This window comes from Salmo salar, chromosome ssa01, assembly GCF_905237065.1.
Source record: "Salmo salar chromosome ssa01, Ssal_v3.1, whole genome shotgun sequence".
In the NCBI taxonomy this organism is placed as follows: Eukaryota; Metazoa; Chordata; class Actinopteri; order Salmoniformes; family Salmonidae; genus Salmo; species Salmo salar.
The window spans coordinates 29,654,429-29,670,532 of record NC_059442.1 but is presented as its reverse complement, the minus strand read 5'-3'; the positions used below and the strand labels follow the sequence as shown (position 1 = coordinate 29,670,532).

At 42.1% G+C, this 16,104-nt stretch overlaps 1 protein-coding gene across 2 annotated transcripts in view; it reads right to left on the bottom strand.

Annotated features, from left to right (window-relative positions):
• LOC106598245 (fibroblast growth factor receptor-like 1) overlaps positions 1-16,104 on the bottom strand; it is a 56,580-nt gene that overhangs the window by 31,352 nt on the left and 9,124 nt on the right. Inside the window, exon 2 of one of the 2 annotated variants that reach the window (XM_014189361.2) lies at positions 7,658-7,700. The exons of the other annotated variant lie outside the window; for it this stretch is intronic. The gene's annotated coding sequence lies outside the window, so the exon portion shown is untranslated. The remainder of the gene's footprint in view (positions 1-7,657; positions 7,701-16,104) is intronic. 2 annotated transcript variants of the gene reach the window in all.

Here is a 16,104-nt window from a genome sequence, read left to right as displayed (position 1 = left end):
GCAAACTGTCAAAATGCACTACTTCAGCATTATCAGAACAAAGCCTTAGGGGTCAAGTTTTTCTAACCCCACATTCTCTTTCTTCAGTATCATGAGAATGATCTTTTGGAGAAATGTTATTTTCAAAGAGCGCATTGTTTATGCAAGAAGAAGAACAAAGTATTTCTTTAGTGTTGTTGAAGAACTGAAAGCACTCACAAACACTTTTTTTCCCCGCGAAAAAACACTTTGGCTTAATAAACTAGAAGAGGGCTTGGCAGCCACACCAAGTGCGTGGAATGTTTAAAAGCCTTTTGATGTGCTTTGAAAAACAAGACATGAAGAGGTGCTGAAAGTCAAGGCCACCGTCTGTATAACGTAATAAGTGTTTGTGCTGTATGAATGACCACCATCCTCTCCTCAACAGAAATACTTCTCCTCCTCTATCTCAAGGACAGGTTCTTTTAAAAGTGTAGCTGAAATGAAGCCTCAGATGAAATGCTTAGAGACAGAGACCCTCCCTGTGAAGTAAATACTCAATAGGTCCATTGCAGTGACATTAGTTTGTAACTCTGTTACACACTTAGATTCAGTTTGTTCTTCTACATGATCTATGACACACCGCATACTTCAATCTACTCTAAGAAAGTCTGTTCATGTCAGTGGAGGAACCCTGTTACTAAACAGTGGGATGACAAATGGAACTCTGGAAGATTTACATCAAACGGGTCAGCACTTGAGTGTTTACACAACTGGTTTGCGTTATTAGCATCCCTGTAAATGGAAAGCGATACATATGACCGCGTGCATGAGCTTTCCCGTGTTTCCGTAATGGTGAAGGGCCTTATTTTAGCCGAGCTCTGCATTTAAATGGAATCTTTCATGGTGAGGAAGAGGAGGTCTGGCGACTCACAGAATTAGCTCTGTTTTTCTTTGCTCAATTTGGTGATGGATTATTTTAAGAGAAAGGGGCACATTAAACAAGAGGCATTCTTGTGATTCAGGCTAAATATATCTCTGGTTTCATTAACTGTTTGGAGGGGTTAAGCAACTGTTGATTCAACATGAGGACAGAGCTAGAGAGAAACAGAGCAGGGAATCAGAGAATGAGAAAGAAAGAGGGGAACACACAAGCAGACTGTATTAGTCTGCCAGGCTTCAGTGATGTTCAGATGGGCTGGCAGCTCTTCCCTCCTTTCTGCTTTCTACTTCAAAACACCTGTGGATTTGTAATGATGTGTACATGCATTTTTTCCTCTCTACGAGTGCTTTGGTCTTTCTAGTCATCGCAAACAGGTCAATAAAGGAATGACTCCATTGCTGACAGACATTAGAATAGAGAACACCTGGGTCTCAAGAAACCGCACTGGGTGATGCATGCAATACAGTAAACAACACACTTACAGAGCATTCAGAAAGTATTCTAACCCCTTTTCCCACATTTTGTTACATTACAGCCTTATTCTAAAATCTATAAAAAAAAAAAATGTCCTTCATCAATCTACACACAATACCCCATAACGACAAAGCAAAAATATATATATATTTTTTTTGTTGCTAATTTATAATAAAAAAATGAAATATCACATTTACTTAAGTATTCAGACCCTTTACTCAGTACTTTGTTGAAGCTCCTTTGGCAGCGATTACAGCCTCGAGTCTTCTTGGGTATGACACTACAAGCTTGGCACACTTGTATTTGGGGAGTTTCTCCCATTCTTCTCTGCAGATCCTCTCAAGCTCTATCAGGTTGGATGGGGAGCAATGCTGCACAGGTCTCTCCAGAGATGTTTGATTGGGTTCAAGTCCGGGCTCTGGCTGGGCCACTCAAGGACATTCAGAAACTTGTCCCGAAGCCACTCCTGCGTTATCTTAGCTGTGTGAAACAACAGACCCTAAGGTCATTGTCCTGTTGGAAGGTGAACCTTAGCCACAGTCTGAGGTCCTGAGTGCACTTGAGCAGGTTTTCATCAAGGATCTCTCTGTACTTTGCTCCGTTCATCTTTGCCTTGATCCTGACTAGTCTCCCAGTCCCTGCCACTGAAAAACATCCCCACAGCATGATGCTGCCACCACCATGCTTCACCGTAGGGACGGTGCCAGGTTTCCTCCAGACGTGACACTTGGCATTCAGGCCAAAGAGTTCAATCTTGGATTCATCAGACCAGAGAATCTTGTTTCTCATGGTCTGAGAGTTCTTTTAGTGCCTTTTGGCAAACTCCAAGAGGGCTGTCATGTGCCTTTTACTGAGGAATGGCTTCTGTCTGGCCACTCTATCCCAAAGGCCTGATTAGTAGAGTGCTGCAGAGATGGTTGTCCTTCTGGAAGGTTCTCCCATCTCCACAGAGGAACTCTACAGCTCTGTCAGAGTGACCATCGGGTTCTTGGTTACCTCCCTGTCCAATGCCCTTCTATCCTGATTGCTCAGTTTGGCCGAGTGGCCAGCTCTAGGAAGAATCTTGGTGATTACAAACTTCTTTCATTTATGAATGAGGGACGCCACTGTGTTCTGGGGGACCTTCAATGCTGCAAAAAATGTTGGTACCCTTCCCCAGATCTGTGCCTGGAAACAATTCTCTCTGAGCTCTACGGACATTTCCTTCAACCTCATGGCTTGGTTTTTGCTCTGGTATGCACTGTCAACTGTGGGACCTTATATAGACAGGTTTGTGCCTTTCCAAATCATGTCCAATCAATTTAATTTACTACAGGTGGACTCCAATCAAATTGTATAAACATCTCAAGGATGATCAATGGAAACAGGATGCACCTGAGCTAAATTTCAAGTCTCATAGCAAAGGGTCTGAATACTTATATAAATAAGGTATAAATTAGTTATTTTATACATTTGCAAACATTTCTAAAAAACAGTTTTTGCTTTGTCATTATAGGGTATTGTGTGTAAATTGCTGAGGAAAATGTTTTATTTAATCCATTTTAGAATAAGGCAGTAACGTAACAAAATGTGGAAAAAGTCAAGGGGTCTGAATACTTTCTGAAGGCAATGTAGTTGTACCACACTAACACCATGGCTACACAGGTCACGCGTGTGCATGCGCCATCGTGCGCATGTTGATTTTGTCTATCCCCATCATAGACTTAGACATCGCATCAGTGTATCTGTCCCATTATGGTGTCTGTGAGAGCATGGGCAGCACAATTGAGGCCATCTCCATTTTGAAGTAGTCCATTTTCTTCTTCTATTAGAAGGAAATTGTTGGCAAACAAATTGAAAGGGTGCATATAATATGGTGATTTTTATCAAAATAAGTAGTGAGTCACAAACAAAAGAGGTGTTGTGCAAATACAGAATGCAACTTCCAAATAAAAATCAGTCTGTAAATATGCCATTATAGTTTAACAAACTATATGTCATGATCCAAAAGCAAATTAGTCACAAATGATGATTTGCAAATTAACGCAATACAGTTTTTTTTCTGGTTAATGCAGCATATTTTACAAACATATTTTCTACTTTGCAAACACAACAGTGGTCAAATATGTTTTCGTGAATATGACTGATTAACTCTTGTGACCTGCATCTTACATATTTATGACTTGTATTACATTTGTGAGTTGACTCGCATTTTTGAGTTGCTCCACATATTTGTGAGTTGCGTTTTACAGATCAGTTGTGCAAATGTAATATACAGAATCTAGACTAGGACATCTTCAGTTCTCATAAAAATAAGATAAAAATGAATATATTACAATAACTTTTGAAAATGCATTTGTTTTGGTATCCTAGCTTCCTTTCTTCTTTTCATATCTTAATTCCCTCCTTTCCTAGCTTACTTTCCTTGATCCCTTTTGCTTCCTTTCCTCCCCTTCTTTGCTTTCCTAGCTCTCTTTCCTCCTATCCTTTCTTAACTCAATTTTCTTTCCTCCTAGCCTAGCTTCCTTTCCTCCATTCCTTGCGCCCTTTCATTCCTAGCTTCCTTTCCTCTCATCCTTTTCTTGCTCCCTTTCTTTCCATGACTTTCTCTTCTCTATTCTTTCCTTTCTCCCTTTCCTTCCCCGGCTTCCTCTCCTCCTTTCCTATTTCCCTTTCTTTTCCACCTTTCCTAGCTCCCTTTCATCCTATCCATTTCTAGCTCCCTTCCCTAGATTCCTTTCCTTGGTGTTTCCTATCTTCTATTCATTATTTCCTAGCTGTCTTTCCTCCTCTTCTTTCCTAACTATGTTTTCATTCCTCCTATCCTAACTTCCTTTCCTCCTCTAGCTTCCTTTCATCTCCTTTTCTCATTTTCTAGCTTTGTTTCCTAATTTCATTATTCCCTTTCTTTCCCTAACTTCCTTTCCTAGTTTTCTTTCCTTTCCTCCTTTCCTACATTCCTGTCCTTTCTCTTGTTCCTTCCTTTTCTCCCCTTATTTTCTTTCCTAGCTCCCTTTCCTCCAATCCTTTCCTAGCTACATTTAATTTCCTCCTTTCTTAGCTTCCTTTCCTTGGTATTTCCCCATCTTCCATTCCTCTTTTACTAGCTTCCTATCTTCCTTTCCTTGATCCCTTTCCTTCCCTCCTTTGCTATGCTAGCTCCTATTCTAACTCTCTTTCCTTTCTTCCTTCATAGCTTCCTATCCTTCTTTCCTTGCTCCCTTTCCTCTCCTCCTTTCCTATATACCTTTCATCCTTTCCTAGCTTCCTTTCCTCCTTTCCTTATGCTATTTCCTTCCCTAACTTCCTTTCCTTGATCCCTTTCCTTCTTTCCCAGCTTCCTTTCCTCCTACTACAGTAGTGACTTTGGGAATTCTATACTACTACTATTACAGTCAACATAACAGTAGCAGCAAATCAGGGGCCCTATGGTAGTGTCTACCCTAGGATTGGAAGGGTGGGGGTTCGATCCCTGGTCGAGTCATACCAACCAAAGACTTTTGATCTGATGCCTGGCTTTTTGGCACTCAGTATTAAAGGGGAAGTTCACCAATTTGTACATGTAGATTTGTTTTCACTCTTTCTGTGATTGTAGTTGATCCCCAAAACCTTTTTTTTATATATTTTGTTTAATTATAGGGAAAATTGGTAGACACATTTTGCTGAGTGATCACTTGCCATTGTCTACAATGCATTATGAAAATGTGTTTAAAGCATGTAAAAAAAAAATGCTCCAAAACTCTCCAAACCAACTCATACCATCCCATTCTGAATTATTATTTTTATTTTCCACTGAAGTTAGGGAAAGAAAGTAAACAAGGAAATGAAGACAGCTAGGAAATGAGGAAAGGAAAGGAAACTAGGAAATTAAAAGAAGTTAAGGAAAGAAAGGGACGAAGGAAATGTTGAAATAAAGCTAGAAAGGGACCTAGAAAAGTAGAGGTAAGATAGTTAGGAAAGGTTAGGAGGAAAGAGAGCTAGAAAAGCAAAGGAGGAGAGGAAAAGAAGGAAAATTATCAAGGAAGGGAAGCTAGGAAAGAAGGAATGGAAGATAGGATGGACCAATGAATGGAAGCTAGGAACGGGAGATTGGAGGAAAGTGTGCTATGAAAGAAGGAAAGGAGGAAAGGGAAGCAATGATGATATAGATGTTCTTCTTCTTTGTTTTTATGTTTTATTATCTCGCTGCGATAGTGTGTTCAACCATTTTGGATCTTGCCTAGCCATCTTGTCTCAAGAGGACCACAATGGAAATAAGTCCCAGACTTTATTGTGTGTTATCCTTGATGATTTTACTCAGTTGTTATTGAATATGGTCAAATTAATAAACTAAACAACAACAAAAATAGGAAAGGAATAGAAGAGAGGAAGCCAGGGAAGGAAAGGGAGCAAGAAATGGATTAGAGGAAAGGAAGCTAGGAAGGAAAGGGAGTAAGGAATGGATGAAAGGAAGCTAGGCTAGAAGGAAAGATAAGGGAGTTAGAAAAGGCGGGAGGAAAGGAAGCAAAAGGGATCAAGGAAACCAAGCTAGGAAAGGAGGGAATTAAGACAGGATACCAAACCAGATGCATTTCTCAAAGTTATTGTAATATATTCATTTATATCTTATTTTTATGAGAACTGAGTATGTCCTAATCTAGATTATGTATATTAAATCTGCACAAACTGATCTGTAAAATGCAACTCACAAAATACGCGAGACAGGGACAACGTGACCGGGAAGATTTTAATTTACTGGTCATTTAAGAAATCTACTGGACACATATGCATTGGTGGTAACACTTTACTTGACACCCAGTCATAACCATTTCATAATATGTTATAACAGTTGACATAACATGTCGTAACCAGTTATAATATGGTCATTACACTGTCATGACATTGAGTTATTTTATGGCTGGTAATGACACCTACATAAGAGTGTTAAAAAGAAAACTACCACAGTAGTTATTTTATGGCTGGTTATGACACAGCCTACATAAGTGTCGAAACCCACAAAACCTACCACACAAGGCATGTACCTGATAGGCCTATCTGGCCTATGATGGTCATAATGCTTCTTGACAGTGCCATAAAGTGTATATTCTACAAGTTATTAATAAATGGGGTAAAAAAAATAACATGATTGTAAAGAATTCATTACAACAATGAACCAAGGATTAAAGAAACACATTTTCAAATAAAAGGAAACTTCTCCGCATGGAAACAAAACAAATTTGAATAAAAGTGGGTTTTGACACTCTTATGTAGGTGTCATAACCAGCCATAAACTGATGCAAAACATGTGGTGTACACAGGTGTAAATATATGACAGTGTTATGACCATATTATGACAGGTTATGAGAAGTTATGTCAGCTGTATGACCATGTCATAATGTGTTATGACACTGGGTGTCAAGTAAAGTGTTACGCATTAGGTGTGTAACTCATTAGGGCGTCCTCCCGCGGTGCTCAGAATGACAGAAAACACATTTAGATTATGGTAATTAATCTTAACAAAACATGCAACTCCTGTAATGAAGCAGTCAATAAAATGTCATTTTCAAACATTTGCCAAAATGAAATTCGCGGGAAAAAGGGAAAACACCATTCTACACAGCGCACCTGATGCAAGCAGTATATGAAAGAGATGAAAATATCCTTTAGAAACTTAGAAAGAGGGTGAATCTAAAGATGCAACAACTAGGATGGGTTGCAAATATGACTAGGATTGTGCATTTGGCTTCTGGACAACGAAAGAAAGTTGATATGAAAACCAGTAGAACAGAAGAAAAATGGTATATGAGAAAGTCTTTCATAGGCAGCGCGCGTGGCAAAAGCCCTAGCTAATTATTGAGTTGCGACTGTCAGTGAAAAACATCTAAAATATGTGTGAAGGTAATGTGTCTTGAGTATCATTTAAAATGTTGAGACAATTAGAAGGGAGGTGTGTGTAGCGAAGACAGGGGCGAAAATCTGATATCAACTTTGGAGGGGACAATTACATGAAATTTTCTCAAGAGCAATTCCTGAGGGGGACACCAAAAGTAGTGCTGTAACACATAGCCTACATTGTAATATGGTAAATGTATATTGAGGAACCAAAGAAATAAGGTGTTTGCCGTACTCCTAACTACCGGTACCCAAAACTACACAACTAATCACAACAGCAATACCATTGCCTTTAACAAATCTTAGTTCAGTCACCAGTTTAAGTTGAGAGTGGGGGTATCCATGGCATTTTCCAATTATGTTCCTATTTTACAAGTAAAAAAAATTGAGAACCTTTCATAATGTTGCCAAACAAAGACTCAACAAACTTACCTGAGACTTAATAGAAGTAGCCATAGCCGCGGGCAGAAACCGTCTAAAAAAGCAGAATAAAAAATAAATAAATCATAAAACAAAATATATTCTTTTGTTGAAAGAAATATTTTTCCACAAAAGTAGTGCACTGTGCCGTTAATAGTATTATCAGAGTGATATAGACGTCTGTAGCACGAGCAAAATAAATCATCCAGTATCTTGCTTTGGCGAAAAAGGTAGTTGTATAATTAAGAACAGCACAGTATCTTGCAGGATTCAATAGTAGGGATTGTAAGGGTTGTTGCCCTGTCCCTTTCTCTGCAATTGTCATTCTAATGAATCCAGAAAGAACAAAACCCTGTCTTCAAACATTTACATCAGAAGGTGAAAAGTTATGAGCAAAGACACAAAACATCCACATCAAATAAAATATGTTTCATGACCAAGCAACCACTTTTTGTGCAGTATTCATTTACCATCCTTACAAACAACTTCATGGAAATGTACATTACTGTATTGTACATAGGCTGGTCATCTAGGTTTGTACCTGTAGACTTTCTATCAGCATAAAAAAAAACACACAATACAGTAATTTAGTACATTGAGACATCAAGTGGTTTGTGATGATTTGATGTGTCTCAGTTGGCACAGCATGGAGCTTGTAAAGCTAGGCTTGTGGGTTCGATTCCCACGGGGGACCAGTGCAGAAAAAGTATGAACATGTAAGTTGCTCTGGATAAGACAGGAAACTCTGAGGGCCTGGAATAGGCTAGTTGATACAATGTTACAAGTTCGCTAGAGACAGCTTCATGTCAGATCCAGTTGATTGATTACATACAATGTTGCATTTCACAAGTGATAGCTTAAGTCAAGACAGATAGAAAGAGAGGCAGACAGGCTGAGTAGAGAGATGCATATGATTGAAAGAACCAGCATTTTCATCAGTATCATTGTGTTTACTTGATATCTACCTACACAAATAGCTAGCGAGAACAAAATGTTAATAAGATAAAAATTCATTAAAAAGATTTAAAAGCAATACAAATAAAAGTTGTCCAGTAGGCATCTATTTTAATTAGTTGACAATGGTAGTTTTCTAGGCCAATGGCTGCATTGGCCAATGATCATGGTGTATCACTGTGTCCATATGGCAGAGGCTGGTGCTCTCACATTAGTTGAATTTTAACTTTGATATTTTTATCATTTTAATTCAGATTTTTATGATTAACCACGTGACAATGATTTTGAGAAACGAAAACGTTATTATTTAAATGAAAGTGTTCCACAAAAATGCACATATGAAAATCAAAGGCTAGGATACATTGTATGCTTCCCCAAACTTGAAACTCATGTGCTGCCTATTTAGTTTTATAAAATAATTGCCTCCAACTTTCTATGGTCTTATTTTCAAGCAAGGTAAGACATGCTTCATAATATGAAGTAAAACATTCAGGCTTCAAACAATCAAGTATGTTTTCAAATGACATACTGCCTCCAGCACACATTGTAAAGTGGTGGGTGATGGCTGGTAGCACAGGTTTTTCTCACAGTCAATTTGGCCAGCAACAATTTTATTTATCTGCTTTTCATTTTATGGGTAACACTGACCAAGGCCACTCACAAACATGTGGAGCAACTCACAAATGTAAAGCAAGTCACAAATATGTAAAATGCAGGTCACAAACGTAATCTGAGGAGTCACAAATGTTGTTATATTCACAAAAACATATTTGACCACTGTTGTGTTTCCAAAGTAGGAAATATGTTTGTAAAATGTGCTGTGTTAACCAGAAAAAAACTATTGCATTTATTTGCTAATCATTTGTTTTTGTTAAAGATTACTCATTTGTTTTTGGATCATGACGTATGTTTGTGAAACTATATGAGCAACAAAACCGATGTGTGCAGAACTATGGGGCAAAACAGATTGGTTAAGTTAGATTTTTGAAAACATGTAAACTATATTTAGTCTCTGAATGTTTATTGAAAACATAAATACAGTTGCACAATGAGCTCTTGTTGTCTCTCAAATACGTCATTACAGTTGTTGGTTCACTAGATAACGAATTGTAGACATATTAGCATAGACATGACATGAGTCAAAACCCCTCAAAACAAGACATGGTATCAATAACATTATAAACTGGGGGGATCGAGCCGTCAATGCTGATTGGCTGACAGCCGTGCTATATCAGACCATATACCACAGGTATGACAGAACATTTGTTTTTACTGCTCTAATTATGTTGGTAACCAGTTTATAATAGCAATAAGGCACCTCGGGGGTTTGGGATATGTGGCCAATAAACCACGGCTAAGGTCTGTGTCCAGGCACTCCGAGTTGCGCATAAGAACAGCCCTTAGCCGTGGTATATTGACCATATACCACACCCCCTCGGGCCTTATTGCTTAAATATACAACTAGCTGAAATGAGACACCTATGATTCCCTCTTGTCATTGTTGCTAGCTATTTGACTTTCGTATAATTGTCATGACGTTGTCAGCCAACCCGTCTATAGGAAGTCCCACCCAGTTGACTTCTTGAAAATGGTGAAAGTCCTCAACGGCGCAGCCCATGCTAAAACCTGGCTTTTGAAACTAGAGTCCGACTAGAGTCCTCCGTCTATCTCTATGATCCCCACCAGACTCGATCATGACACCCAGGTTAAAATACAAAAAAACTGTGAGCCAACTATATTCATTTGGGGACAGCTCTAAACACACATGAAACATTCATGAATTAAGCTAGATAGCTGTTGCTAGCAGTTTGCCCTGGGAGATTAACATTGATTGGGTTGTTATTTTACCTGATCACGCATATATATCCACATATATACATGCGTATATATGACATATATATATATATATATATTATATATTACATATATATCACGCATATATATCCACCTTTTTAGCTGGTTCTTTGTAGAATTTTGACCCGGATCATATAAATATCATGTGTTTCTCTACTTCTGACGATTAATTCACAGATAAAAAGGGAAACCTAGTTAGTTATCCTTATATCTCTCTTCATTTTTCAAACAACCACGTGAGTTTGTATCTTCCTGATATGCAATAGGGGACTTGTGGAGCTTCTCAAATTGAACCAAGTTCTATTTTAGCGCTTGGCTATGCAGATGTTAGTTCACGCACGCTAGCAGTGTGGGGGAAATTATTGAATAACATCTATGTGTACATTTATTTTGAAGACTCGCGTGGCCGGTGGCCGGTGTGGTTTGCATGTAACTCACCCACTCATAAAAGTATTTGCTCTCAATCTCACCAGAGAACCCATGTTTTCTCTCATTTCTAACAGTCCCATGCCAAAACCATGAACCATTGACAGATTTGGATGAGATCAAATATTTTGGCTCTAGCAAGACATTGTTCAGTAACACTGATCCAGCTTTACTCTCACCAATCCTAGCTTTAACCATTTGAAAGTAGCAAACCACTCTTGTTCTGGATCAGTGCAACTTCTTGTCCCACCAGTGAGAGGGAAGTCCTCAGTACTGCTTGTCTGTTTCCTTAGTGAAGCGTACCAGTCTCCAGACAGACGCAGGCATAAGTCTTTTATGAGTGGGTGAGTTACAGAAGGAAATCAGTGTTTAATGGAACCTGTAGTTCCAGGGAAACATCATCCTCCTGTCCATCTCTTAAAACCTTAGGCAAACTTTAATATTTAAACAAACAGAATGGATGGCAAAAGAGAACCAGTGGGATAGTATGTTACCCACAAATAGTCTGTCAAAGCCAGCCAAAACAGGAGGAGAAAGAAAGGTGGATGTGAAAGAAAAAAATACATGAAAACAAGAAACCGAACCCAGGACCAGAGACTTTACTTGAGACTTGAGAGGTTGAGTAGAGAGGGAAGGTGAGGCAGTCAACATGGCATGGGGAGTGTGTGAAAGGCCATAGCTTCTGTTCTGAGACCACTGCTGCGCCGGGCTATACATTTCACAAGCACAGATAACAATCACTCTGAGAAAGAGCCATCCTGGCGACTCAAGAATAGAGGCGGGGGAGGGGGACAGCGATAGGGTAAAAGTGGGAGGACAGAGGGAGAGAGGGTGCTCTGACAGCAGTTGGGCAGCGGAGGGTAAAGAATGCTGTCTTTTCTTACCACCTCAGACGTCCTGCCCAACAACTTCACCTCGTCTGGTAATCAATACCTTTTATTTTCTCCTCTTGCCTTTCCAATCAATAGATAAGAGCAGGGTAAGACCAGACCAGACCAGGGGGGACAATGAGGCTTTCTTTGGCACCATCTGATGTGGGCTGAATAGCCATGGCTACAGTGGTGGGAATGGCAAGAGAGTAAGAGCTATTGGGTGACATGAGACCATGGAGAGAAAGCGCAAAAGAGAGAAAGAGGGAGGCAGTGAACAAGAGGGATGGAGAAAGAATGAGATGCTCCTGCCAATCTATGTTTCCAATGTTAATTAATTGAAATATAACTGCTGCCACTTCAAAGCAGAGAGGAAGCTGGTTTTGACAGTGATTACGACAAACACCAGTGGATCTGCCTCCGCTTCCTCTCCTAATGGCCCCATGCAGAACAATGAGCTCCTGCAGGCTCCATCAAATGAACAGGAAGAAAGGCAGAAATTACTCATAAAGTGTCATAAAGCTTCTGGAAACGTCTCCATCACGCGGTCTACCCCTAACAGCCCCTACTGTGGAGCCTTTGAACTCTGAGCTGCTATATTTCATTAGGCTTGAATACCTTCTACCAGCCCAGCTCCTGCTGAGGGAAGAGAGTGTGTGTGTATGTATGCTGGAGTCTGTGCTGCAACAACCACAGGACCAAGAACATCATAATCGCATATCCACTATGTCATCCTCTCTGAGTCTGTAGAAATTCAGGAGAACTGTATATCAATACAAATAATTGGTGCTATATAGCTATTTAAATGCCAACCCCTTTGCACATTACCATACGTTGCTGTTGTACTGAAGATCTGTAATGTAACATAGAGCACATTTGTTCATGGACATTGGTTTGCTGCTCCTCTGAGTGTGTGTAAAGGCCTCGTCTGTCATGCAGCCTTATCTCACTCCATTAGGCCACGGCATGGTGCACACACAGGAGCAGAGAGCGCTTAGGGGCACTAATCAGGAGAGAGGGAAGGAGGGAGCGGAAGGGAGGGGGATAAGGACAAGAGATGGGTAAAGATAGGAAGAGAATGGAGGGCAGTGATATATAGGGTCACAGTTAAAGAGGGAGAAAGGAAGAGAAAGTTAGAAAGAGAGGAGCAGGGTGAAGGTTAAAGCAAGAGAGAGAGGTTGATTTAGAGGGTGGCAGAGAGTAGAGGCAAAGACTACAGTGAGGCCTCCTTTAACACACAGCTTGTAGGGACTCGGTAGAGGAGATTTGGAGGGAGTGAAGGGGATTAGGAGGGTCCAGGCGGCAGTAACCAGGAATCTCAACAATCTCACACCCTGCTCCCCGCACCCTACCCTGATCTGGGCTCAGCCTGGATTGGTCTGGGCATATGACACAACAAAACCTAAAAACCTTTTCTCTCTCTCTGCTCTTGCTTGTATGGGGGGACAGTAGAGGGAATATGTGCACCTGTTTCTTGCTATCCTTATCATACGATTGGAGAGAAGTGAAGCACATACAGTAGAATGAATGTGGACACGCACACACAGTTTTGGAGGCAATATAGAGTCATTCATTTGCACGTCAGTCTGTCTACTTCACATACTGTACCACAGTGGGTTAAAGATTAAACCACTCACTAGATTAGGGTTTAACTAATACTCCTTCCTCCTCAGAAATCAGTCTGCCTGGTTTCTTCCCTTCGCTAGCTACAGGGGTCTGTATTCTCTGGTGCTTCATGGGCCCTGACAGTCAACAGTGAGGGTGTCTCCGTCTGTGTACTCTACCACTCCTTGCACCCCCCTCCTCCTCCTCTCCTCTGCTGCATTCCAACGTGGATCTCAAGCATGGCCAACACTATTTAATCTGCAGTCAACTGATTGGGCCTGTTGGTTAGGTCATAGTCCTCCTGCTTTATCATCAAGTCAACTTCCCGAGAGCCATATAGAGATAAAGATCTGTATACATGACTCTGTGCTTCGCTAACTACTAGAAGACTACAAGTTCACTGACCACTAAGCATTAGGCCTGTCTAGTAAACAAGACATGCTGTCAACAGCAGCACCAGCAGTGTGTATCTGAGTCTGTATCTGAGGTCAGAGGGGGCCCAGAGAGGATCTGTACCCTGTCTCTGTCTGTGTGCCCCTCCATTACCCATACTGTACCCTGTCTCTGTCTGTGTGCCCCTCCATTACCCATACTGTACCCTGTCTCTGTCTGTGTGCCCCTCCATTACCCATACTGTACCCTGTCTCTGTCTGTGTGCCCCTCCATTACCCATACTGTACCCTGTCTCTGTCTGTGTGCCCCTCCATTACTCATACTGTACCCTGTCTCTGTCTGTATGCCCCTCCATTACCCATACTGTACCCTGTCTCTGTCTGTGTGCCCCTCCATTACCCATACTGTACCCTGTCTCTGTCTGTGTGCCCCTCCATTACCCATACTGTACCCTGTCACTGTCTGTGTGCCCCTCCATTACCCATACTGTACCCTGTCTCTCTCTGTGTGCCCCTCCATTACCCATACTGTACCCCGTCTCTGTCTGTATGCCCCTCCATTACCCATACTGTACCCTGTCTGTGTGCCCCTCCATTACCCATACTGTACCCTGTCTGTGTGCCCCTCCATTACCCATACTGCCCCCTGTCTGTGTGTCCCTCCATTACCCATACTGTACCCTGTCTGTGTGCCCCTCCATTACCCATACTGTACCCTGTCTCTGTCTGTGTGCCCCTTCATTACCCATACTGTACCCTGTCTGTGTCTGTGTGTCCCTCCATTACCCATACTGTACCCTGACTGTGTCTGTGTGCCCCTCCATTACCCATGCTGTACCCTGTCTGTGTGCTCCTCCATTACCCATACTGTACCCTGTCTCTGTCTGTGTGCCCCTCCATTACCCATACTGTACCCTGTCTCTGTCTGTGTGCGTCTCCATTACCCATACTGTACCCTTTCTCTGTGCCCCTCCATTACCCATACTGTACCCTGTCTCTGTCTGTATGCCCCTCCATTACCCATACTGTACCCTGTCTGTGTGCCCCTCCATTACCCATACTGTACCCTGTCTCTGTCTGTATGCCCCTCCATTACCCATACTGTACCCTGTCTGTGTGCCCCTCCATTACCCATACTGTACCCTGTCTGTGTGCCCCTCCATTACACATACTGTACCCTGTCTCTGTCTGTGTGCCCCTCCGTTACCCATACTGTACCCTGTCTGTGTGCCCCTCCATTACCCATACTGTACCCTGTCTGTGTGCCCCTCCATTACCCATACTGTACCCTGTCTGTGTGCCCCTCTATTACCCATACTGTACCCTGTCTCTGTCTGTGTGCCCCTCCATTACCCATACTGTACCCTGTCTCTGTCTGTGTGCCCCTCCATTACCCATGCTGTACCCTGTCTGTGTGTCCCTCCATTACCCATACTGTACCCTGTCTGTATGCCCCTCCATTACCCATACTGTACCCTGTCTCTGTCTGTGTGCCCCTCCATTACCCATACTGTACCCTGTGTCTGTCTGTGTGCCCCTCCATTACCCATACTGTACCCTGTCTGTGTGCCCCTCCATTACCCATACTGTACCTGTCTGTGTGCCCCTCCATTACCCATACTGTACCCTGTCTGTGTGCCCTTCCATTACCCATACTGTACCCGTCTGTGTGCCCCTCCATTACCCATACTGTACCCTGTCTGTGTGCCCCTCCATTACCCATACTGTACCCTGTCTGTGTGCCCTTCCATTACCCATACTGTACCCGTCTGTGTGCCCCTCCATTACCCATACTGTACCCTGTCTGTGTGCCCTTCCATTACCCATACTGTACCCGTCTGTGTGCCCCTCTATTACCCATACTGTACCCTGTCTGTGTGCCCCTCCATTACCCATACTGTACCCTGTCTGTATGCCCCTCCATTACCCATACTGTACCCTGTCTCTGTCTGTGTGCCCCTCCGTTACCCATACTGTACCCTGTCTCTGTGCCCCTCCATTACCCTTACTGTACCCTGTCTCTGTCTGTGTGCCCCTCCATTACCCATACTGTACCCTGTCTCTGTCTGTGTGCCCCTTCATTACCCATACTGTACCCTGTCTCTGTCTGTGTGCCCCTCCATTACCCATACTGTACCCTGTCTGTGTGCCCCTCCATTACCCATACTGTACCCTGTCTGTGTGCCCCTCCATTACCCATACTGCCCCCTGTCTGTGTGTCCCTCCATTACCCATACTGTACCCTGTCTCTGTCTGTGTGTCCCTCCATTACCCATACTGTACCCTGTCTCTGTCTGTGTGCGTCTCCATTACCCATACTGTACCCTTTCTCTGTGCCCCTCCATTACCCATACTGTAC